Consider the following 27,487-nt stretch of genomic DNA (forward strand, 5'->3'; position numbering starts at 1 on the left):
CACACATTAAAAAACCCCGTTAATTTCAGCTTTCTAGCTACATTATTTAGGAAACATTAATAAAATATTCATTTTTTTTATTTTATACCAATATCTGCTCACACATGAGCACTATGTTATTGATGTAATACATTATTAGTACTTCTAATTGAAGGTTTATATACAGAATTCAGCTTATTTACAACACCTTATTGATTTATTGCTGGGTTTGATACTGCTTCTCATGTTTACCATATCAATGTGGTAACATAGACTTTCACAGTAAGTATTTTTTATCTTTTCATTAAAGCAACTTCTTTGTGAAAATCTTACACATAAAACTGTATGTAACCTGACATAAGGAGTGCACTGAAGAAATACTGTTTCATAACAAGAAAAATGGCAAATTGTTCAGGATCATCAGTTCTTACAAAACAAGGCATCTTTCAGTGTGCACTATTGCTAACACACATCCTCTGGGAACAAGACTGCTGGCAGCCTCTTCTCAGCCCCACAGGCTGGAAGTGGGACCATACACAACTTCAGGAGCATTACTTCAGTTTTGTATTCAGTAAGTGACAAAATATTAGGAAGAAAATGGGAAGGTCCTTCGTCAGGTAAAAAAAAAAAAGCAACAAGGAATCTCAGCGGCATAAAGTTGAATAATATTAAAATACATGTGTTAAAAAAATCTTACTGCAGAAGATTGAGAAGGAAATAAATTGACTATCAGTATAGAAAGAAATCCAAAATTACAGTAAATTTTTCTAGGGAATAAACCAATACACAATGTTGCTTCATGACAAAAAACATCTGAAAGAGTCCAGAAACAACTTGTATGTCTGTAAGAAGACCAGCGCAATCCATGTACAAATCAGACAGAATTCTGGAATCCACAATGTCACATCAGCATAGTGCTCTCTCTAGTCAAACTAATTAGCCTGACTTCTTAATTAATTAGCCTGGCTGCCACACTCCTCTCTCATTTGGTTCTATTACTTCTGGTTCCAAGCCCAGTTCATTGGCAGTTATCACATGTAGTATACATGTAGGTGGTAGTTCACTGGGTGGGATGAAAGATCTCTGGGCTGACTTCCTAACCAGAACAAGAAAAATTCTGACCTACTTATTCTAAATAATACTCTAAATTATATCACAGCACTGACATATCTCCTAAGGTTGTCTGTTTTGGCTTGCTGAAGTGTGGTAGAATTGGCTTGGAGAACAAACAGACTGCAGGAGCTCTCCTCCAGGATTCACAGGAAATTGCCACTAAAATATCAGGAATGGAGAATTTGGGTGTATTCTGGCATTCCCAAAAAGGGCCTGATGCAAGAAGCACAAAAATACCAGCCTCCTAGCACAAGCAAAGAGAGAGTCTAGCAGATACTTCCAGATACAAGCAAAGTAAAAATATCCAAATCACAGAGACATACTACAAATGCTAAAGAATAAGTATTTTATAGAAAAGCAGACACTAGAACAAAAGCATAATTAAAGAAATAAAAGCAAAAATCCAAAACATGCTGTTCAAGATTAGATATGAAAGCAAATTCAAAATGACATGCTTTCCTCTTCTTTTTCAGTTGAAGCTCGAACTGTACTAATTTTTTAGAGTAACTGCAATTCATTATAAATGACATGCAAAATGAAAAACTCGTGTCTGAAGGTAAAAAGATGGGGAAAAAAGGGGACACAAAGGCTACTGGGTGAAATCACTGAAGTTAACAGCAAATCTTCATTGACATTAAATAGGAATCTCTCCCATTCTCAACTCTGTAAAGAAAGCCATATCTCCATAATTTCTCCTACAGCAATTAAACCACCCTTCAAAAGGTGTCTTCAGAAGATGAATACAGAGAGACTCTGTTCTTATTTACCCCAATTAAGTTTTCAGCAATTCCCCTCAAATTAGCAAAGAGACACAGAACAAAAACTAGCACAAAAGTAAAACCAGTTTCCTACTTTTTACTGATCCTTTTATTTTCTCTCCTTTGGGTCCATTTGTAGTTTTTGGTCTTTCTTGCCAGTCATAACGTATCCGACACTGATTTTGTCAGTGTCAGACAGTTATAAACTGGAATAACTCTCTGGAACTGGGAAACAAGGGTGAGGTCTCACACTAAACCTTTACGGCTAATTATAGACTGTCTTTCACCATTTGTGTCATTGGTATTGGTCTGCTGGTTTAGACTGATACTTTATAGCACTGACATACCAATAAAACCTTCCAATTTGACGGACAGATAACTGCCTTGCAGGTAGGCAACCACAGAGGGATATTCTAAATCACTTTCATCCAACACAGCCTCATTGCTCTGCAAGCCTGAAAACTCCTCTCACGCATTGGTTAATGCTTAAAGGGCTTTTCTGAACAAAGTAAACAAAACAGATAACCCAGTCAGTTTCCAGAATGTTAAGCCCTGCAGGTGACATGACCATACCAATAATGCTGAATGAATATGAGCACACTACCTTTTCCTAGCGCAGGGACTGATACACTGCACTTTAATGCCAAAGAAGAGACTTAATATCCAGTGACTGACAGAATGGACCCTGAACATAGTCATTGTTCACATCTAACTTGAGTATGCAAGTCTTGATGTTAGTTTTTCATTGGTTGGTCTTTGATTGCTCCAAAAACTTCTACTACCTTTAAATAAAATTCCAAACGCGTTTGGTTTTGTGGTAAAAGGCACAATAATCTATATCTTTCTCCAGGGAGGAATAAATGTTTGATTTCAGAGGAACAATGTTTAATGTTCAAGTCTCAACATGAGAATTTGTATTTCCCTCTCTTTATCACACCATTAGAGCCCTGAGGAAGGTATCCTGTGCTCCTGGAGGTGACATCTGTTAAGGTTGCGGTGTCATTTTTAAGGAGTAAGGTAGAAAAGGAGGGGTGATACACATTTTGATGGAAATACCACTCACACATATCACTGTGAAAAAGTGTTCTGCACTGACTGCAAAATGGGAACTCCTAAATATATAACAGTTTGTGTATGTGCTGCATCCAGTCACCCTGTACACTATTTAATTAAATTCTTTGTAAAGCACTTGCGAATGTTTGATTATGTGGATATTGCTGGAGAAATAGAAATGTATGTTATTGCTTGCAGAAAATAATATCCTCATGCATCATAAAACTGTTACTTGAGATTTCCTGATACAGTAGCGCAGAGTCCTGTGTAGTGCTGGAATAATAGAGGGTTTCCACCTCCTGGCCTTCACAGAGACTAAATTTATGACTAAGAAGTAAAAACTATATGGCTAAAATAAAATCACCAGATAAAAATGTGTTGGAACTTCACACTAACATGCTATACTAGTACAATTATTTGAATACAAGGATAGCCTTTGGACTTTTAAAAATCTATTTCTGTGTGAATCTCATGGAAAAAAAAAATCAAGTTACAAAAACTGTACATAGCTCAACAGCTGCTTTTGTTTCCAAACATTTAATTAAGACATCATAACTATGTGAGTTTACATCAAAATATAATCCCCTGACATTATTAGTAAGTTACCATCATAGTGCAAAATGGAAATTAGCGACTTTGTGACCAACACCTATGTTGGTCACACCTAGTTTTTTTATCTCTGAACTTAGTATCTGTGCAATTTGCACAGATGATACTGTTTTTTCTTTTTTTCCACTCACCTATGATATTTTCTAGGCAGTTAAAAATGCTTAAATTCCCCAACCACACAACCAGGAACATCACTCTTGGTTTATATGAGAGCAGAGGTAGAACTGAATAGGATTAAATGTAAAACAAGATCCAGCTCTCTCATGGAGGGTACCCTGAATTTGAGGGTCCTTTTCTCCTCCTTTATTATCCTACTCTTTTTCAAACATCAAAGCATCTTTTCCACCACTGTGATTCCACTATATTTAACCACCTCCACTTGAAGTTGGACAAGGATACTGGTTTAACAGACACACATCCTTAATATACATATAAATATGACACGGACAGAGAGACATCCACATCTACATTTACTAACATCATGTACTGCAATCTTATTTGATTTAGCTGTTGGTTGTAATGCAACCAAGGACTAGATACTGCAGAACATATGACAGTATTGAATTTCTAATACTCAAGGTAGCTGTTATAAAGCATCTACTAAGGCAAAAAAATAACTAGATGTGCAAACGATTTCTGCAAATCTTCAGTTAGCATACGTGTCTCCCAGATAAATATGAGACCCCTGAAACACTGCAATTTGTAAATGAGAACATACAGTGACAAACAAGAATTTTCTGTCAAGCATCTTTGTACACATATTTTCCTTAATAAACCCAGGAGGCACAGAGATAAACTGTTCACTGCATGAACTCCATGTTTTTCCCTTATAATCCCCATTTTTATTACAAAAATGACACTACAAAAATAACTTGAATTTACCTACATGACCCTCACGACACTTTTTTCATTCATTTCTTCAGAGAGGCTTTCTTCAAGATATCAGGTGCAGATATTATGCTCCCAGAATTTCCTTTTTTTTTGACAAAAAATTCAAAAAATTAAGAGGAAGCATGGGCTAATATCACCTTCTTTTATTCATACCGTAAGTAGGGGGGTTGCCCTTTTCTAATGCTACAGAATGTAATGAATAGCTTTATTAAATCTCTCTAAAGGTCTGGTGCAATTTCTTAAATGAATGTTGTTTCATTTCTTTTACTAAGTAGAAGATGCTTTTCTATAGCACAATACCACTTAATGATTTATGCAAATTTTAAGGAACAAGCCAACTACAAAAAGTGACAGCTGTGGTTAAAAAACATGAAGTCAAACAGTAGTTATTGTAAGGAATATCCGAATTTTCTACTGACAAAGAACTACTGATATAAGGACTTACAAGAAACATCTAAATTGGTTACTTTATTTTCTGCATCGTTTTATTAGTATATGGCAGAGGTGTTTGTTCTGGAAAACCAAGTTGTTATTCTTCTGTATTCTTTCATCCCCTTAAAAAATATTGGGGGGGGGTGTGGATCAGGAAGCAACATAACAGGATGACACATCAAAAAGCCCAAATATCCCAGGGTTGGTGAGAGCTCTCTGAAGCCAACATTCACCTTGAGACACTTGGAGACATCTGATTTTTAGAAAATATTAAGTGCATGTTTCCTGAAAACTAAACCAATTTAGTATTTCACTTCTGGCAGTTAGAACCTAGTTATCCTAAATTAGCTGTCTTTAAACTTAATAGTATTCCTCTGTCTCATCTCAGTACATGCAAAGTATTCAAATACACAGAAGTTGCACATAACCTGGATAGCACCCCCATGGGAAGTGTTTGACTGTTTCTGTTTACCCAGCGCTTACTCTGGCACCCATCAGTTTTTATCTCTGGAACTACACCACCAATATCCTTCTGTAAGCACGACACTTACCAACCCCCATGGACATTAGCCTGCAGAGTTAATGCAAAGGTCTAAAACTGTTTGCCATTATTTCAGTCAAATCAGATGGCTTGTGGCAGACCCTGAGGAGAAATCACTGACACACAGCAGTTTATTGCTGGGGGTTTTATTGCTTCTTATTGCTGTACAAAGTATTACTTAACATTAACTGACATAAACAATGGATGGATTCACAGAGTGTTTGATACAAATAGCAGATGTTTAATGCAATCCAAGCGGGAAAAAAAATTGTGAGAGAGAGCTGGGGAGGGTAAGGAGAAATAATAAGCAGAAATTCAGAAAGTAAAAATTTTGCTATTTTTTCAAGTAACTGAGCCTTGACACTGGGAGATGGTTAGTTTACAGTTTAAGAAAATAAAATAGAAATCTGTTGATTTTATTTGATCTGCATATTATTAAATATGCAAACTTTCAATTTTGATACCCCAATCTATAGATCTATAGATCATGTTATTTCAAAGTATATCAAATGATTCATTAAAATGAAAAATGAATGCAATCGCCCACTGAGGATGAACTGCACATCATCTTGGCTGTATTGATCTCCACATGAACAATGCCTTTCTTTTAAAATAATACCTGGATAAATCATTATGAATTCCTGTACAACATCAAACGAGGAGAAAAATCTTTCTTTAAGTTTCTTTTTAAATATAAACTTTTTTTGCCAGTCTTCAGTTTAATGTGGGAATTCAAAACTCAGACACACAAGGAATTGTACAGATCAAACTGAGACAGAGACTGAAATCAGCTCAGGTTTCTGTTACTCCAAGATACAGTGGTAGTACTGTAAATGCATCCCCTACAGTATGTATAGAACAGATGAACAGAGAAAACACATTCCAACTCTCAACACTGAAATATCCGGAGAGAGGAAAAAGCAAGAAATACATCTGTTGCCTTTATAAATACTGTATCTAACGTAAATACTAAGAGGACTGACATGATGGAAAATTGCCAAGAGCCATTTTCCTACCACCAGAGTTAATAGAGCATGAGGATTCTATGGTTGAAAACAACACGCCACTGATTACTGAGCACTTTCAGTATGAATGCTGCTGCAAAGAAAATGATCAAGTGCCACTGCCATATTCCTTCTCTTTGCTGCAAAACCAAGGTGCAGGTACACGGAAAACTCCAGAAATTCTACTTAAGAGTAGTAATGAGGTAAAATAAATTTTCTCATCTGGCATATATAAAAATTATTTTCAGCACAGTAACAAAGACATGAATGTTTTCATAAGTACAATACTCTGTATACCAAGATTTACCTCTTTTATGCTTGTTTTAAAGTGAGATCGCATTCACAGGTGATGGGCACAGTTTACTAGTGAAAGTACAAATAGGAATTTTGGGAAGACAGGCAGGTATTTCTCATTACCAGCATCTTAAAAATATGTATCATGATATTCCACCTGGAGATAAAATTACAAAATACAGATAATCATATTCACTTCATCTGAAGGCCATGTTATTGTGGGAACTGTATCTATTTATCTTCTCCTCCAGGGTAAGATGAAGAAATACAAATGGTCTGTCCTGGAGAGCTCCTGATATACCGTTTTTAGGTCTTGCTGTTTATCCTAAGCCCTAGAACAAAGCATATTTTACATTCTTATGGTAATTCTTTAGATAATATAAGATCAGGATAAAATTTTACTACGTTAATAGTAAAAATAGCAATCTATTAGTCAGTTTATTTAATACACAATTTTAATAAAAGAAACAATAACTTTCTGTGACATAGCACAAAAGGCCCATCATCATGAATTCTAGAGAAACACAAATAACAGAGGATTCATTTTGTCCTCATGCAAGTTCAAACTCTCTCCTCCCTGCTCATGCCCAAGGATGTAACCACTTAAACTAAGTCTTGTCACAGACCCCATACTCACAAGCAGCTCAAAGTACACCCTGATGGGTCAAAATACAAAACTCAAAGGTGAACTTCTTGGTGCATCTAGATATCCTACAGAGATTTAAGTAAGTGAATTTACTACTTCGTTCTATTATGAATCAGCACGGTCACAGGCTGCCAGCCATGTGCTGTGCAGCTACTCATAAGAGATGAAAAATCACAGCTAAAAAGCAGGCGTGCAAGATCATAACACAAAAAAATCATCCCTCTCTACATAGTTAATCCATATTTTCCACAGTAAAACACAGCACCAAGACCTGAATCTCGAAGAAGCTTCACTTCCCCAATGCAGGAGGGCTGAGCAGTGGGCTCCGTTCAGCCCACATCCTGTTATGCAGAGGCAGGCAGTAATAATGGGTCTGAATACAAAGGGTCCTTTTTAAGTTACTCCTCAACGCCAAATGGTTATCAGCAGGGGGAAAAAAAAAGAAAAGTCATTGAAAGAAATTACCAGGATGGAAAAGCAGAATAGCTGAAACCTTCACCAGAGCTGAAAATCCCTCTTAGCATGGAAAACAATGGGAAGAGACAGAAATGGTGCTTCACTCTGCACCTGGAACAGACTTATACTAGTGAAGAGAAAGACAATAATTAGAAAATAGCCTTATTTCTGAAAATTGTGGTTTCAGACATACTTGAAGTATTTAACAGTTTCAATTAACTCAAAGAGTAGAACCCAAACATGAAAATATATTACAAAAATGGAATACTGCAAACTATGCAAAAATACATTTCTAGAAAGAAATATTTGTGACACATTTAAGAGAAGCTGGTGACCAATACAAAGTGAACCGTGCTACTTAAGTTTGGCAAGGAGCTAACCAGATCTGAGAACATAAGAGGTTGGGACAGACCTCAGACAAGTATTTCAAGAATAGAACAGACTATGGAGAGACTCAGAAAAAAAGCAGAGCCTGACAAACGACAGGCGTCATCTAGTCCAGAACAAAGTTTATAGAGATCAGTCAGATCTCTGACATAGTGAGCAAGATTGATAATCCAATATCCCACCAGAAAATAAACCCAAGATAGATAATCATCCAGAGCTCAGAGAACATGTGGAGCTGCACACGCAGTGACAGCCTGGACAAGTGACAGTCCTTGTCAGTGTGGGAGAAGAAATACTGAAAAGCTGATGGACTAAATCTCTTCACCAATGGAGGGACCATACTGACAAAGGAGATGATAATAGCAACACTAACTCCTACTAGTATTTCCTGGGTACTTTTATGATCCACAAATGGGCATTGTATTGCTATATTTTTGTATAAAATATGCCTTGTTAGTTTCCTTAAATCACATTTAAGCCAAATTCAGGTATTTCCATTCAGTCATACATTTTATCAGTAACTTTCAAAACTGACAAAGCTGCTGAATGTTTACAAAAGTTACCACTAAACAGAAAAATGTATGTTTAATGTCGTTACATTAACCCATATCGAGCTGGTACTGCCAAGTGGGTAATCACAGGTCCTTGTGTGTATCTTATGTTTCATGTTTTCCCAATCATCAAAATATTATTCAGAAGTTCTGGTCTAAGAATTCATCTGCAAGAGATACAACATAAAAAAAGTACGTCTTCCCTTGCTTTTGCACACAAAAGAACTCATGTAAAACTGAAACTTTTTTTCATTGCCTACAAGAGGAGATATTTTGAGAAGTCATTGATATCAAGTACTTCTGTGTTAGATGAATATGCAAAATTCAGGCAGATGCCATTTGAAAAGGTTATGCATTCATCTTGTGATGGCACCGACAGTATATCAAATTTTACTGAGTAACAATTCATATGGGAAAAACCAGGAAGAGAGAGTGGCAAGAGGCTTTGGACAACTTTGAAAAGACTAAAAAATGCCAAGCTAGAAATACACACACACACAAAGAAAAGCATAAAGGACATATATTGGAAAAACTGTAATGGAAGTACAGAGACCAGGCAAAGTATGAGGGTGGTGTTATCAACATGTCCAGTCAATAGAAATTATACTGAGATTCCTTGGAACAATGGATTATATCACCAAAGTTGTGCCAAATGTAGACTGGTTTTTTTAAATCAACAACTACTGTAACCACTAATGAGAAATCCTGTTTACAGACATCAGAGTAATCCACGAAAAGGCAACAAGAACTGAAAAAGATGAAGAGATCTTTCAATTCAGAAACAGTATGACAGAAAACATAAAACTAAATTCTTGAAGTACCTTTAATATGGCATCAGGGCAGTCCTCTAACAGAATCACACAATGGTTGGGACTGGAAGGGACTTCTAGAAGTCATCTTGTCCAACTCCCCTGCTCAAGTAGGGTCATCAAAAGCCAGTTGTGCAAGACTATATCCAGATGGCTTTTGAATATCTCTAAGAATTGAGACACCACAATCTCTGAGCGACTCTGTGACAGTGTTCAGTCATCCTCACTGAAAAAAAGTTACCCGATGTTCAGAGGGAGCCTCCCGTGTTTCAGTTCATACCCATTGCCTCTTGTCCTGTCCCTGCACACCACTGAAAAGAGCTTGGCATCATCTTCTTTGCTTCCTTCCTTCAGGTATTCATGCACATTGACGAAATTCCCCCTGAGCCTTCTGTTCTCCAGGATGAACAGTCACTGGCAAACAAGTGAAGAGCTAGACACTGTCTATACCAACAAGAAAAAAGAATATCTATCTATAGGGTATGGATTAGACCATTTTCTAATGTGCATCCTTTTTGACTTCTTAACTATTAAATCTCAAACTCTCAAATTTAGTTCTTCTACATAAATTGAAAAAAAGATAATCAAGTTTTCTGGTTTTTCAACCTCATGGTGAACAAGTCATGGAACTAAACCAAACAGGATAAATCAACATACATAAAACATTATTCTCCCAATAGCACAAGAAGCTATAACAACCAAAACCTGATAAAACACTTGAGTATCAAAGATGTTGAAGGAAAAACAGCAGTTAAGCTGAACAAGGTAAAGAAGCTATATGAAGAAATTTGAGTAAAGTGAACATAAAGCAGACAGAAACTCAGTATGACCAATTGCATCTGCCACCTACAGAAGCTGAGAATTTTCCTGATCAGTCCCTGGCAAAAAGAAAGATACCAAAACAGACGTAGCACATTTTTCTAAAATAGCACTATTTGTCCAAGTACAATCTTGTTTATGTCCCATGTTACAGCGTGGCATTACAAAGTCATGGAGATAACAGATGTCTGTTCTCAGTACTACTAGCCCACTGAATACATAAACTTTTCCAATTATAAAGAAATCAGAATGGTTTTCCTGAGTAGAATTCCATTCTATGCATCATAGGTTTAAACATTAAAGTTATATCAAAGTTATATTAAAGAACTATAACAAAGTTGGGTTCACAAATCTCATCAAAACTTCATAACCAATGACTAATAATAATGTAGGTTTTATTTTAAGTGTTTCTGCTATTATGACTTTTCTGTTAGAATCATAATTTTTCCATACCTTCACTAATATTTACAGAAAAAACAATTTCTGATCATTCCACTTAAAATTAAAAAGCCAATTAAATATTTTGCTGGATTGGTAATGTTTGATGAAGACTATGACTTAGTATACAGGCTTTTATTTTCAGAAAATATAACAATAACTTGCACAAAACAAGCATTGTAATGTCTATTAGAAGAAAGAATAATCTGCTAGATCTTCAGTATAATGAAAGACACAAAAGAACAACTGGTATGGGATCAGGATCTAATAGTCCCTGAATCTAGGAAGTCTTTTTGTTTTGACTCCTATCAATATAGTTGAGAGTATACAGCTAATTCAATGTGCACCATGGAAACATTCTTAAAAATCTTAATAATACCATGCAGAGGACCATTGCAGTCCTATAGTGAACTTAGTAAGCCAGGATGCCAAGTCATCAAATCATCTGCAAGATTCACACTGAAGTCTTTGAACCAAGTTCTCCTTTGCACTGAAGACGTAATCTCCTCCTAAAAGACAGATAATAAAACAGTCTAAATGAAACAGAGTTTTCATGTGGTTCCTGGTCCCTTTTCAGTGCTGGAACAACATAAATCAGATTGCTGGTTCAAATGTAAATCAGAATCAAAAGGACTAGGACTTGCTTACAGCAAATGATTAAGTATGTGGGAGATCAAAGTCTAGCGCTTCATTGACATCTGAGAATGCAAATGAGAGATGTAGAAGAGGATGAAGAAAAACAAAGGAGAACTGGGGGATTCTTTCTCGGTGCAAGCATTAAAAATCTACTGTTTTAAACTAAACAATGACAATTGTATCAGTGGAGGAATCCTCTTCTTATCTCATGGTTTTACTTGATGAAAGGCACATTATGGTATTTCTGTAAGAGGTCAATTTGGTTTGGTTTTTTCATGCTACTATATTCATACTCCTCAAGAAGATATTTTACTCTTTAAGCCAGTTTTGTTCTCTCTCATTTAGTAAACATTGATTTTTTTCTACCCGTCTGCATTTTAAATAGAAATAAAACAAGCAAGGGTGGTTTTGTTTAATACCTTCAAAGGTGCTGAACCTCCTCTGGCTATCTGGAATAAAAATCCACAGCTGTGACTTCTTTATGGATATTAAAATCCCAATTTCTTCTTCTTTAAAGCTTCAATAGTTGTTTAAAAGAAGTGAAATACATCCTTCTTTAAAGATTACAGGAATGTTCCCACACTTTGCATGATCTCAGTACATTCCTACAGCAGTCTGTGCTGCCTGGGGGTTCGGCTTGATGTCAGCTTGAAGGTATGACAGTGATGACCAAAGACAGTCATCTGCAGAGACAAGTTACTAGGGGCTTCAAGAATACCAGCTATCCTGACAGCAAGAAAAAATGAAACACATACTTATTAAAAGGTACTTTTGTCTCTTGCCACAGCTATATGCTGCACAAGGAACTGCTATTTCATTTACAAGTGAAGACTCAGTGTTGCAGCGATGGCACAAATTTAACCAATGGAGTAATATGCTTGACAAAGTCATGAAGTACTAGATTATTACCCGCCCTGTAAAACCTCAGCACTTGAAGTAACCAATGCAAAACTTTAGAAGCACCAGATAAAAGATGAAAAATCCCAACCACCACTTTAAGATCCAGAAGAGCACATTCTTCCATTTGGCATTTAACATCCTAGATACCCACTTTTTTCCACAGGCATTCTCTCATAATTTTATATTAACTATTTTTGTAATAAATTTATGGGTGAGCTTCAATTGAAAATTAAATGTCCAAACGCAGTGAATTAATTGTATTCAATCTATAATACACAGAAATGCATAGATTATAGAAATATACTCTAGCAACTGGTGAATAAAGGCAAGGATCACTTATAACAAAAGTTATCACAGAATTTTGCTACTTAGTTTATAGAGTATCAGTCCTTCTTGATAGCAGCAAAGTGTCATTCCTAGATTTCACCTCTTGAAATGTTCTTCCACAGCCAGAGGAGTATCTTGACTTGTATCAGGATGCAATCTGATCACAATAGTACTGCTGAAATTACAGTTAAGAGAGCACATCTCCAGGTACACTAATACCTGTAATGATTTGGCCTGCTGAAAATCCAAGCTTCTCCAGACATTCCGGTTTCCCCATAACTCTCATTGTCAATCCAGTATAACTCTTTCTGCTCAGTGTTATTTGTTAACTTTCTTTAGTGATGCCTCCCTCCCTCTATATCAAAACTCTTTATTCTATTTTTGCCTATATCAGACTATTGCCTTTCACATCCTTAGGTATATTTGCAATTTTCTGTGTTTGGATACTGGAAGCGAGTAAAGAGAAAACTGAAGAGAGAACTCAATCTCATGTGACTCTCAAGAAAGAAAAGTAGTTGTGTCATCAATTCTCAGAACTCCTTTGGGTGCATGTAATCAAAGACCCAAAGGAAACGCTTATCAGCCCTTCTTATGCAGTATCAGCAATTGCATCTTTTTGCCACCCTGTTAATGCATCATACTGACATGTCAGGAACTTTCCCCTAGGTCACAGTGGCACAAGTCTAGAGTATTTTTTCTGGTCTAGTCTATTCAATGACATGTGATCAGCTTACCTGGCTCATATGGGAAATTCTGTTTAACATATATCCAGGTACAATGAAAATTTAGACTTCTTCATCTCCTCTGCTTTCTTTGCAACTTTTGAGCCTTTTACCTTTTGTTTTAATGGTTTTAAGTATCCTGCAAGCACTTGGCAAGTATTTTGTGGTTTCTAAAGGACTATTAAGTAGTCATCTGCAACTGCAGGTGACCAGATTAATTTCTTCAGCTGCTTTCTTGCAGGTCTGATAATTTTCTATCCCTCCTTCTTCCTCCAGCACAGGATAACAGAAAACTGTACATATATATCTCTGTGATCAGAACTGAGGTTGAAGGTAACACCCTGACATTGACATAACATCTGCTACTTCGTATTCTGTTAAGTATTTTTTTCAGCAGCCTACTGAATTTGTAGGAGTCCGATTGTTACTTTGGCTAAAGCAGGACCACTGATCTTTCCTCTTGCTTCCATCAGAATGTCTCTAGAAGAGCAGACCTGCTGCAATATGCTTTTTCTTGACTATGTCAAGGTTCTGTATAGGTATATGAACTAAGCTAGTGCTGAAGAAGCAGCAGCGTGCTCAGGAAAAACACCAACTTAAAACATACCTGAAGCAGCATTTTTACGCGCAGTTCCAGGTTACATCTGTCTTTCCTTGGCATAGAAGCCACTTGATGCAGAGCTGTGTCTGCCAGCCCACAGAGGAAATATGTTGGAGGTGATTGAATGGCTCACCCAATTATGCTGAACTGGCACGTGTTGTCACCTCACTGTAATTTTGCATCAGTAAATCAACAGTTAAAAGGCATATAATACAAGGTGACTTGAAGTGGCTGTCATTAATTATGTTCTATCTTTTGCTTAGTAACCACCACAACACAGTCTTCAATAAAACTAATCCTAATTACAGTCTGACAAGTTTCCCAAGATTTATTTTAGCATGACAGTTTTGGAAACTACAAGAGCTGTTCATTTCCTTTTTATTTCACAAGTATATCCAACAGAGTTACAGTCAGAGATAAACAAACACATACAAAGTGCCATTTGAACATCCAGGAAGCAGCAAAGCCAGTGTTAGAAGATACTAGTGTACCCTGAAAATATTAAAAATTAAATTTTTAGTAACAACAGTATCAGCTTCAGAAACTGATAAAAAGGTGGCAACTTCCATCTGATCTCTCATTGGAGCAAATTAATCAAAAATCTCTTCTGTACTTCACTAGAGACTCTGCAAAAAAGGATTTTCTTCTATCTGTTTCAAAACAATCTCCTACCACTTTCAATGTGCATCAGAGGTAGTAGTGTCCCTTGTAGGATTTGATGAACCATAGTTCTGCATGAATTCATTTACATTTTTATCTTTCCCTTTAATAAACTCTTTCTGAAGAACCCCCTTAATAATATATTTTGTGCTCTCGAAGTCAAAGACTTTTGGATAAAAAATAGGGGAGACTAGAAAGAAGGGAGAGAGAAAATAATTTTTAATTTTAAATTCCATCTCTCAGAATAATTCTCATCTGAACCATTTCAATGTTGTGACATACACTTCTCTTTGTTGTTAGCCTCCTTTTCTCTTGAAAACAAGGAAATATAAAAAAGGATGTTACTGGTTTTTCCCACTTAACAAAGAACATTCAGGATAAAATTTTACAACGGGGTGTGGGGGGGGAATCAGTCTTTAGTACTGAAAGGTACAGTCAAATTTTAAAGCTCTGTTTATGTAACGTAGCTTTATAAACTTTTAATAGTTAGCATATCAGCTAGCTTTCTCAACTCCTATAACCAGGACAGGATCCTTCACTTCTGCAAAAATGACAGTCAGAATGAAATAAAACCTTTAAATTAAAGTGTTACAAGAAGAATCTCATAATTACACTTTAAAATCATGAGTATGCAGTGAACGAGGAAGTGTCACATCTCTCGTTCTCTCAAGTCACTCATATATGGCACTGTTCCTAGGAAAGAAAGAATCCTTGAATTGGCCCACACCTGTTCTGTCTCAGCTTTGCTAGAAAATAGGTTAGTTAACAAGAAGTGAAAGATAAAATATTTTCTCCACCTTCGGTTTGAAGTGTACATGTACCAACCTTTTCTATAAATTTTTGTCTTCATAAATCCTAGAGTGGTATATGCTGGAAAACATTATATAGCATTGGCTGCATAACTTTAACCCTAAAACTGATTTCTGAGAGGTACCAGCCTCAAAAAACACTAATTATCTTACTGCCTAGCAAGGAGATTGCAAGACCAGGCTTCTTTTCTCAGAAACCCACTCCCACCAGCGCAAAGGCTTTGCATGTCACTCTGTGCTCTGTCTGCATTGATACTTGGCTGCTATTCAGGACACTGCAGATAATGCCAATTATAGGGGCCACAGACAGTGGCAGCCTCTACAGAGAAGCCTCTGCTTGATCTCACTTCCAGCACAAGAAGGCTGGCACACCTCATGATCCAGAGTGAAGCAACAGATGGGAAGGAGGGAAGAAGAAAGAGAATCAAAGCTGTTCCACGCTGGTTGCTCAGAGGTTGCCAAAACAGGCACTGACAGCAAGTAGCCATAGGGAACTGAGGTAAGTTAAAATCCTCATTTCTCAGCAGGTGCAAAGCAAGGAGACAGCATTCTAAAACAACCCCCTAGGAAGCCCTACATTTTTTCCCCTCTCCCGTTCTTTCTTTCTTTTCTCTTAAACAGTTTCATCCTCTAACAAACAAAATTGCCAGTGGCTTTCAACTTACAGCAACAACCTGGAGGCAACTCATGAGTACTTTGTCAACAATGCTAATCCATAAGCCAAAGAAAAAAGACTTCCATTTACAGTTAAAAAATAGAAAATAGTTGTTTTCTCTGCAAAACAGGCCTAGGAAATGTAAATTGATGCAATCGGGTCCCTAGGGCGTTCTGCAATGTAGAGTTCTGCTTCTGTTCCAGCACTGTAGATCTATCTTTCTCTGTCCCACTCTCCTACACATACACAATTCTACTCTATTTCACTTATGCTTCTATGTACCTCACAGAAATCACAAAGAATGACTGTGTATGCTCTGGTGTGCAGATATTCACTTAAAATACACATTACCAACCACATAGCAAAGATTTTCTCTTGTTATCACTGGAAGACACTTCTCCAGATTAATTAGCCAAAAACTATTCAATGCCACTTAAAGGGAGAAGCAGCTTTTTTAACGCCCTTGAATTTGGGGCTTAGAGTATTGAACTGATATAGTACTCCAGTACTCCACTTTTCAGGAGCATTACCAGCAACAGGAAGCACATTGAAGTTAACTAGTTATTTTTAAATCAGCCCTAAATCAAGTTAAACTGAAACAAACATATTCGTTTTCTAAACCCAAACAGCAGTTTGCAGTTAAAAAAAAAGTATAATGATGATTTGAAGAGAAGAAAGAAGTACTTTGCCCTTCAACCAGCTTTAGAACTTTCTCCCACACTGTATGGTTTAATTAGTAAGCCAGTAGTTTTTCTGACTGAGAACTGTTATTTTCACATGTGCCCTCTCTCCTCGGGTAGCCTTTTCCAACCCTTCACCAGAAATGAGTCCAAATAACAAGATAGATTCTTTCTCCTATAACACAGATCTATCATTAGAATTCTTCACTCTTCAGTCTCTCTCACCTACCCATCTTCTGCCAGAAAACCTCTTATTTGTATACATCAATCCAGGCAGGAAGAAATCTAGTACATCCATCCATCTTCTTGCCATATCCTCCTTTTGGTAGCACTAATGTGAGAGAGGATACCCAAACAGTGCTAGCTGACTGGACTGGCAATGAGTGAACCCTTAACAAGTTATTTTCTGCAAGGCATAAGACTTCCTCCACTGTAGCCTGAACCATTCCAAAGTGATAGCCTGCCACTGACTGAAACACATTAGTCTCATTTTATAGAGAAGTACATAGAGGACATGTGTGACCCACACAAAAGGCAACACAGTGTTTTGACAGAGAGCAGCTATGGTGGTAACAAGTCTCTTTGGGAGGATAATGAGTTTGAGATTAACTGATCTTAATCCTGTCTGGAAGGTTACACTGATACCCTAACGAATATTTGAAGCTCACTTCGCACCCAGAATCAGAAAATGCAATCCTCATCCCCTCTGGTGACCATATAATTCTTGCATCTTACTTTACCCAAATGCTTCAGTGAGCAGCACCACTGGGAATGAACAGTTGTAAAAAACCTACAGCACCAGCTTATCCCTTTTTTCATTTGTTAGCCTCTCTCTCCCTTCTGCCCTTTCATCCCTGTCAATCAGCAGGTATATTATGTGCTGGAGCAAGAGGGTTTACATATCTTACAAAGTCTCAAATAATCTACTGTAAATGGATGCTTTTATTCATCTGACTCTTACCTTTTACAAGACCTGCAAGGTTCTGGCCTTGATGAGAACTGAAAGCACCCAGTTTTACAAATTAATCTGCCTCCCTAGCAACAGCGTGGATTTTCTAAGACCCAGCTCTGGGAAAGAACTGCCTGTAGTAAAGCTGGACATGGCCCCTATCAGTACATGAAGTAGAAAGAAACCAAGTGGATTTGGGAAAGATGTGGAACTGANCACAGCCTGAAAAAGAGAAATAATACAGTACCTAAAGAATATACACTTGAATCAGTATGCTAGTATTTCATAAAATAGAAGCAACATAACTGATACAATTACTGTTACTTCTGCACCTCAGTAGTGACATCTAATGTAAATGCTGAAACCAGGGCATTCGTATTTTCTGTCTTTCATATTTTTTAAGTAGCTAGTGGTCCTAAGAGAAAATAAGTTACCATGTCATGCCTAAATTGTCACTTTCCCTTGATTACAAAGAGCCCTTTTTCTCTGACATGTTTCTCCTTTCTGCTCCAGGCTTCAGGTATGGTACTAAGTCAAAAGGTACTCCTTCAAAGCAATGAACTACACATAAAGTCTAGGTTCAGTCTTTTCTACTTGCACATTTTCCTTCCTGCCCACTCCTTACAGACCAATGAAAGCTATTGAGTCCAAGAAGTAAACACCTATTGTTCAAAGACAGCTCACTCATTATTCTTTTACCAAGTAAGGATACATTTACTGTGGAAGAAACAACAAAATTGTACATACAATATTCTATATGGTATGCTTTAAAATTAATGTTTTCATTTTCTTCTGAAAAGTGGTGTAAAATGAAGCACTCATGGCCACAATGAACTTTCAGAAGCTAGACATGAAGAATCCTATCGGTCACCATGACTAGAATTCAGACTTCACAAGATTCACTTCTTTCAAGAAATTCTGAATCCAGAACATTTTCTGATAGGAATATCAAAAGCAGAAGACTCTAGACATATTTAAACTGGAGTTTGATGAGTTGCTTATATAGCTTGTTGTCAAACATGGCAGTAGAACTGCTGTACCTTTCCAGGCTGTGTTCCCAGTTACATGATGCATTCTCTCAACTTGGCTCTAACAAACCCTGCATTTTCTCCTAAATTATCATTCTGGGGCTGTTGTCTAACAGCATTTTAGAAAAAAATCTCAGGTTGGGGAAAGAAAAAAACAACCAGTGGTATTCAGAGATATACTATTTCTGTTTGCCTGCGCTTGTTTCTTGGTCACTTGTTTGAAGGATGCCAATACCACATGTGTGCCAAGTAGAGTTAACTGAAGACACTCTTAGTCCTTTCAGAAGCCTGACACCAAAAGAACTGTTCTGCCTGTTTCCTTTAATATACAGTACAAAAAGTAACAGCTTTGATTCTGAAGAGTCTGATTCAAAAATCAACCAGCACAAATAGGCCACGTGCATGCTATAGAAGCACATATGAAAAGCATGCAGAAATACGACTAAAACATCTTTCCATCACTTGACATTTCCCACAATGAACATGGAGGAAAAAAAGTCCTCCATCCTTGAGAGAGAGTTTGGGATGGCTATGCAAGCACTAAAGAAGTCAAATATCAATAGCTGAAGTAACTCTACTTTTGTCTTTTTTCAATCTCTTTCTTTATTGTCTTCCAAAAGGACACCGCAATGAAGGGAACATGCTCCTTGCTGTTCAGAGTGAAGTGACAGCTGGGAGGAAGAACTTACTCACTCGGCACTTCCCCAGATGACACAACTTTTGATCAAAGAATCTACTTCTAGAAATGCTGATTCACTAATGAGTGGGATAACTGAGCAACTGCAGCAGTGATCTACACGTGAAACTGGCATTGTCTCCCCCAGTTCAAGGGACGCAAAAGGCTACCAAACAATCATGCTGCTGTAGAGTAATGTCATTCCTGTCCTCATTTCTTCAGATCAGTCAGCAGCCAAAACATGTGGGTAATGCTGTGAAAGAAAAAGTAGCAAAACCTATCTATCTGAAACCAGAAGCAGTCTTGTTGACTACCTCCTACAGAAACCCAGATGTGAAGTTCAGTCCCCTTGAAACAACGAGACTCTTGCCTGTTTGCACACAAAACTTGACAGCAGCACCTGATCAGCAAAAGATCTATACTGCAGACAGATTTCTATGTATTTACTTCCTAGGCTATGCAGAAATCCTTAAGTTGCTTCTCCAATGCAGAAAGAAATACAAATTCACAGCTACCATCTACTAATTTAAACCTGGAGTCAGATACTTTGATCACTACAAAGTGAACAGGGACTCAGTGAAATTTGAAGGGGTTTTTGCCATGTGCCATATGGTCTCACCAAATTTCACAATTCTGCCTCTAACAACATTTAGAAGCAAAATATTAGTCTCTCTCCCAGTAGCCCACCAGGCACCTCATTTTTGCAATGTCACAACCCCAACTAAAACACAAAAGCACAATAAACCTACTTCACATGAACAACATGACCAGTTTAGGAAGCTCATCTACCAGAGCCTCCTACGAGAGTGAGGACCTACTTTCAGAGAAGGACATGAATTCATTCAGCTATTGCACAGAGACTCTGCTGTCTGGAAAATCTTGCTCCCCAGTTTGACACAGGAAGAAACAATCAGTTACTATATATAAAGAGACAACTTCTTTCTAGGGATTATTGTAGTGTTTCCCTCCAATAAAGATTGTTTCTAGCCGTAGAAGAAAGCAATAAAGGTCAGACAACATTCTTCGGTCCTAAGCCTAGCATTAAGAAATGGATTAGAGCTTGTGAAGAAATTCTGAATTTATAAAATTGCTTGATAAAAGCAGAGTATAGCTCTTTATGCAGAGAACAGTTGCAAAAAATTGGCTTGCTGTTTCTGCCAGCTCAAAGTTTTGAATCGATGTCTATGGAAACCATTTCGGGTTTTTACATTGACTCCTCTGGGCATGGAATCATGCTTCAAACAACCTATATAGCTAAAGTTGCAATTATTTTGCTGTATCTTAAGGTTATCCCTTGGGCTTTCCTCTGTGATTATTTCTTCCAGATATTTTTATTCTATCCTAGAAATCATTTAACAAAATAACGTAAATTCTCCACAACGTGATAGAAAAGACAATTTCCTTTCTCAGCCAGTAAAAAGTCAATGGCAAATGATTCTATCTCTTTTTACATAATTTACTTGGTTTATATCTTTGGATGTCAGTGTACAGGGGTTCCTATACTAGTCCTTCAAGTGACTACAGCCATATCCTTCTCAACAACCTTTTTCACTGCTGTCTTGTCAACATGAGTTTGATGAAAGATCTCAGAGAAAGAGGGGGAAAAAAAACAGAGGAATAACATTTCTCATCTGATTAACAACTTGCTAGCAACAATAAAATATCTCCAGATACCTTAACATTGAAAAGTGGTGACTCATTTCAGGCTTACTTGAAAAGGCAAACAAATTTTTAACTACTTAAACTACATATGCTTTTGCACAGAAATGGCAAGCATGCACAGAAAAACATTTGAAAGCTAATAAAATACCAGTTTGTTGGCAGAAAGCAAAACAAAACAAACAAAAAACCACAATCACAGGAAAAATCTTACTCTTAGAAAATGATCTGACAAAGAACCACACAATGATTCTAAATCTGGTTTAGAGAAATGCTGACTTCAGTCCATTGTTTTTGTATTCTGAATAAATGATTCTGGACACTCTTTCATGAGATATTCCCTCATATTAATATGCAAGGTATTGGGGGGGAGGGTATTTATTTGATAAAAGGTTTTTTCTTCCCTTCATGTATCTTTTAAAAATTTAATGTCTATCTTTTAAAAAGATCCTAGGGTCCACAAGAATCTTTCCCAGCACCTTATTTTAACCTGCGTCATTTCAACAAGCTGATTTACAGCAGTATCTAATAACCATTTTAATGGCCCATGTGTGGGGAGAATGGGAATAAGCAGAAATAGGCAGAGCTGCTTCATAATCCAGACTTTTCCTGAAGCTGTCAATGTGTGGTATAATCACACCCCAAAACAAAGTCTGAGAGGACCCAACAGGGAAGACTTCCCAGATTTGTGGACTCAAAAAGAGACCATGGATTCAAAAGCACATGTGAAGAGTTCTTTTCAGTCTGGAAAGCAAACTTACTTTTTCTTTAGTTTGAATAACCTAAGATTTAGTCCTTAAGGCAGTAATTTCAAGGAGACCCTAGTGACAATGAAAAGGCTTACTGGTCTGTTACTCTTGCTACTGATATTTGTATTTCCAGGATGGGAAAATCCTGTTGTACAGAGCCGTACTACACTGAAGTGCTCTCCAAAAGAGACAGAGATTCCTCAGGCAGGTATCAGCTGAGAAGGTGACCCCAAGCGGTTGCACCATTCACCAACACGAACATTACTACTCATAGATCTCTAACAGTATAACACATCAATTAGCAGATCACCTTTTTATGAATTGCACATGCACTTCAATGTAATTTGCAGTTTACTTGTCATGCAGGCAGCAACACATAAACCAGGAATTCAGCTAACAATTTGAGAGGAAAAGACTACTTACAACTGAAAATCTAGGACTGAAAATCCATATCAAAAATTCCATCAAACACAAGTGAAAGTAAACTCTGTTTGAAGTATCTTACATTAAATGAATTATTTTACAAAATTCTTATTTCCTATTGAAGGAAATCTAAAAAAAATATTTCTTCTGCAACCAGGTATCAGGAAAGAGGTGACTGAAATTTGTCATATGTACTGCTCATATTTTTGCAATGAATGCTTACTGTAATAATGGCCAGTCTTTGCGAGCGAAGATTTGGGAAAGGTCATTAACCCTTCGAGCCTGCGCAGTGGATTTTTTAGGTGAGACACAGCGTGCGCTGAACTGAGCCCACCCTTTAATCCTGAGGTTCATCTGCCGGGGCTGAGCAAGCTTGGACAGTGGCAGTGAGGGTCTCAGGACGTAGGTTTGTTTAGAGTGACCTTCTCTTAGATGGATTGCCTTACAGGGCTAACGAGCTCCATCTGCCCAGGGGGCTGGGAATCGAACCCGGGTCGCAGCGGTGAGAGTCCTGCACCCTAACCACTAGACCACCAGGGGCCCCATGCTTACTGTAGTCAATTGCAAACCACTATCCTCCAAGTTTTTTCCATTCTTTTGAATTATAAACCTCAGCACAATCAATACAAAAAAAGGTCAGCTTACACGTTTGTTCAAAAGGGAAGTCTCTTGCAAGTAAAAAAAAAAAATGCATCTATTTCAACTTTTTCTTCATTTATATTTTATTACATGAATTTTAAACATTTCTTCTGTAAGCACATTGGTATTGACATCTGTTAGCTACCAAACATTCCATACATTTAATACCACTGCAGACAGAAATCATCTGTTGGCATCTCCCAGCTATGTATTTAAAACTTCAGGGCAAAAAGGTACTTATATAAGTTTTGAGTCAGTAAAAAATAACCACGTACTTAAATTCAAACACATGACTTGTTGAAATTGTTCCTGAATTGAAATCTCCACTGGCAAATTATTCATTTGAATGTATAGGGTTGCACAACTCTTCCTCTTCTATTACGTTCTTACTGAAAAAATAGCTACTTTCTATGCCCATTGAGGGTGTGCCAGTTAACAGGCTAAAAAAACCCCACTGGATACATTTTAAAACTACCTTTCTTCCAAAAATGTCTACTGCTATTTGAAAAATAAAAATCAATAGTATTATTTTTAATCACAAAATACAAGAATGTTTTTCCAATTGTTATTCAGTGGGAATGTTTTTAACATATTTGGATATCACTCTACACTCTAATGTTGCCTATTCCAGAAAATACCTTCAGCAACTCTGATAATCTTTTTATAAATCAAATTTGCAAGCTCTTATAAAACCTACAACCTCATATCCATCGTCCTCCATAATGTCAAATATTTCTGGTCACAAAGATATTCTTCCAGCCTTACCCATCACGATATGAAAATATATAGGGGATGTAATTTATTCTGCCATTTATGGTACAACATAAGACTTTCATTTCATATTCTATACTATATATATTCAATAGACAATATACAGAAATTCTGGGCATCTGACAGTATCATTTCATTTAAGAAAAAATGAGACTACAAATAGTATTTTATTTGAACTATAGAATATAGGTTGGATAAGAGTGAGTAATGATAGATTTTATAGCACTTCAGTGTTGACTTAATCACTTATTATTCTGAAGCAATTTTGGCTTAGTGGAGTTTTAGATGTTGGAGATTCATTGATTTACACTATTAGTGAAATTTCACCAAATATAAGTTCAGACTTATGCCTCCCCAGACAGGCAACTATTTAAAGGCATGACATGGTGAAGGACTTCTTTGGGTTTATTTCATCATATTGCAAAAGAAGAATTGAGTTGGTCAGAAGCAGAACATCAAGAACTGAATTAAAAGATGGTTTTACCAACAAGACAGCCTCCATACAAATTCTGGTTGTGCCTAGACATGTTTGATTGATGATAGCTGATGGGATTACAGCCTAGTTGAGGCAGCCCACAACACACAAATGTGCTATTAGTAGCATGGTACATTAATCAATAGTGATGAGTGTAAAAAAATCTAGAATCTGATCTCAGTATGTTTTACTTAGTTTTTGACCACAAGTAATGGAAAATTTAAGCAAAAACCCATATGCACTGATCATACACTATACCTTAATTGTACATTCAGAACTCTTGTTTTAAAAAACTTTTTGTCTACAGAAATACAGAATAAGAAAAAGCCCCAATCTTGTCTTCTAAAATTGTGTAATATTTTTGCTTTGGACAGCAAACTGGAAAAGGAAAGAAATTAACTTTTGTTAATTACATCAAGATCTAAAAGAAACATAAAGGAAGACAATGAAGTCTGATTCAATTGAATAAAATATCTTAACTAAAAACATTCTAAATCAGATTTATGCTAATTTCAAGGCTTAAATGAGACATCTTTTTAAGATCAAGCAGACAGAATATTATCTTCATGTCTGAAATCATCTTTTTAAAGTATACGTTTAGGTGCAACCCCATTTAAAACATAAATCGAGTATGCATACCGAGTACCAAGGACAAACAGGTGGTAGCTCACATGTAAAGTCAGGCAGTTCATATTGATTCTCAAATCTGCAACTCATCCCAGCTCCTGGCAGCTCTCCAACCACGAACTGAATTTCTAGTCTAACAGCACTTGGGATTCCCCATTTCAGTGCTCATCACAATGTATAAAAACATGAAAGGAAGATGTTAAGCAAAGATTGCTGTAATAGAGAAAAGCTGCACATTCATGTTTAAAGATGGAGAGATAGGTTCAATGTTAGAACAGCTCCAGTGGATATAAAAATATTGTTGAGAGCAGAGAAGGCAAACAAAAGGTTATTTATATGCTGTTGTGTGCTATAACTACACCTCCTTCACAATCATGTTGGCAGGGATGCAGAACTTAACATAGTAGTGTAGAGAAGCTAGTATCCCCAGATTCAACAGTTCAGTCTATCTGGCAAACCAAACACCCAAGATAAAGTCCAAATAAATCCATAATCCCAAATGTCATAAAGTGGGACTCCAGGTGAGATAAATAAAGAAAGGGGGGGAATCCTTTTTCATCTCTATTTTAACTGCTAGAGAAAAATTCTTTTTAAAGAATATGTATCACAGTATGCTGCTAAAACCCATTAAAACTTTATTGCATTTTGAGTACATAGAACTTTTAAATCTGAAGTAAATCTCAGATGATAGTTTTAAACACTCAGGTACAGGATTCAGTTTCAGCTTCCTGTTAACTGAGTCTGAAAACCATAGCACACCATAGAAAAGTACTACGTACAAATGAGAAAACATCCTGACTCAGAGGCCATTGCCATCCCAAAACGGCACACCCAGAAAGACCAGAAGAAGATGACAGAGGCAATCAGCCCTATAATTATGACACTCGGCAACCAGTCTACAAAGTCAATCCTCCCCAGCACAGCAAAAAGGAGAAAATATTATGATTAGATTTAGAAGTAAAACTCAGTTATCTGCATAAAGAAAAGTGTAAGCCAAGGATCTAATATTTCCTTATTATAAAATCTAATGTGTGCATCTGCTGTTTTATTTTTCACTAACTCTGCTACAACGAGAAAGAAGGAATCTTTGCAGGGGCACCTTTGTGATATAAATTATACCACAAATGCAACCCATTCACGCTGAAAGAATGCAGCATACTCTATGCATTTGAGAATGCATCCCCTGGGACCGATTTGTGAGAGGATGACGAAGACACCTTTTCTTTATTAGGGTACTCCACACACACCTCTAAAAAAGTGTCAATCATGAGAAAAGGCCTACATCAGAGGTGAGGTTTTAGCAACTTGAAGAAAGGCATTATCCCATATAGGTGATAATAGATGGATAAAGACATTCAAAAAAGCTTTTAAATATACATGAGCAGTTCTATATTTTAATACCATGAACCAATACCAACATTACCAGGAATTTTCCATCTTCACACAAAGAAAGAGTAACACTATGCTGGACTTGTTCATAATCCTTAGGTCAAAATGCCCTGGCCCTGGATGTGAAGGTAAATTTCTAGCTAGGAGTGTTAAAATGAGTTTCAGTGAAGCTTGCCAGTCTTACAGATCAAAGAACATGCTGTCAAAAGACTAGTTCTGCATGGAATTACCTTCCAAAATATAAAATAGCTTGCTTGTCAAGTCAAAAGTTTTGATATGGAGACATTTATATTATCTCTAGTCCTATTACCTCTCTGTAGGAGCCCTCTTCCTAAATATGAATATTGAAAGAGAAATAATTTTACAGCTTCTATATCTGTCAACTTTTACTTATAGACTACTTGAATAATGGAAACAAGCCATTGGTGGTAGAGTACAAGACACTTCTTTCTGTCCAGGTGAGTTGACTCTTCCACCTTTATTTTGCTAAGAGACGGCAACCAGAGCCTTTCTGATGCTGAGGTCCCTGATTTAGATAACACAGATACAATACACATTAAAACTTTAGGAGTTACTTTGGACTTATGCTTAACTTTACATTGCTGTACCATCTGTGACTATAATCTTCCCAGGGTTATAGTTTCATACATACTGGCATGCACCCATAGGACAGCACTAGCAGCTTCTCAGCAGCGCAACTAAACTATGGGACCAGCCTGAAAAACAGCTCTCTGGAAAGAGCTGGTTAAAAATAACCCCAAAAAAATCAAAGGGAAGAAAATTACTTTACACCACTGAAGTTAATGTCTTATGAAACTGCATGTAGGACAGTGTCTGCTTGCCTGATGAGAAAGTACTGCAGTGATGATCTCTAAGTGGAGAAGGCAGCTAGAAAAAGGTCAGAAGACTTCTGAAATGCGGGACAGCTAGCCCACAGCCAGTGAACAGGACCCATCTTCACCATGGGATCCTCAGATAAAAGCCTGAAAACAAGCACACTCAATGTCACTGCCCCAGTGTCATGGTTTAACCCCAGCCAGCAGCCAAACACGATGCAGCCCCTCACTCACACCCATCAGAGGGACTGGGGAGAGAATCAGAAAAGTAAAAGCTTGAAATCCGTGAGCTGAGATAAAGACAGTTTGTTAGGAAAACAAAAGCCATGCACACAAGCTAAGCAAAATAAGGAATTAATTCACTGCTTCCCTAGGGCAGGCAGGTGTTCAGCCAGTTCATGTCCAGGACAACAGGGCCCCATCACACATAACAGTTACTTGGGAAGACAAATGCCATCACTTCGAACATTCCCCCCCTCCCTCCTTTCCCCTACTT

At 37.1% G+C, this 27,487-nt stretch overlaps 1 protein-coding gene across 1 annotated transcript in view; it reads right to left on the reverse strand.

Annotated features, from left to right (window-relative positions):
• TRHDE (thyrotropin releasing hormone degrading enzyme) overlaps positions 1–27,487 on the reverse strand; it is a 202,912-nt gene that overhangs the window by 121,427 nt on the left and 53,998 nt on the right. The gene's annotated exons all lie outside the window — the stretch shown is intronic.

The sequence above is a fragment of the Lepidothrix coronata genome, unplaced genomic scaffold, assembly GCF_001604755.1.
Source record: "Lepidothrix coronata isolate B3197 unplaced genomic scaffold, Lepidothrix_coronata-1.0 Scaffold206, whole genome shotgun sequence".
Classification (NCBI taxonomy): domain Eukaryota; kingdom Metazoa; phylum Chordata; class Aves; order Passeriformes; family Pipridae; genus Lepidothrix; species Lepidothrix coronata.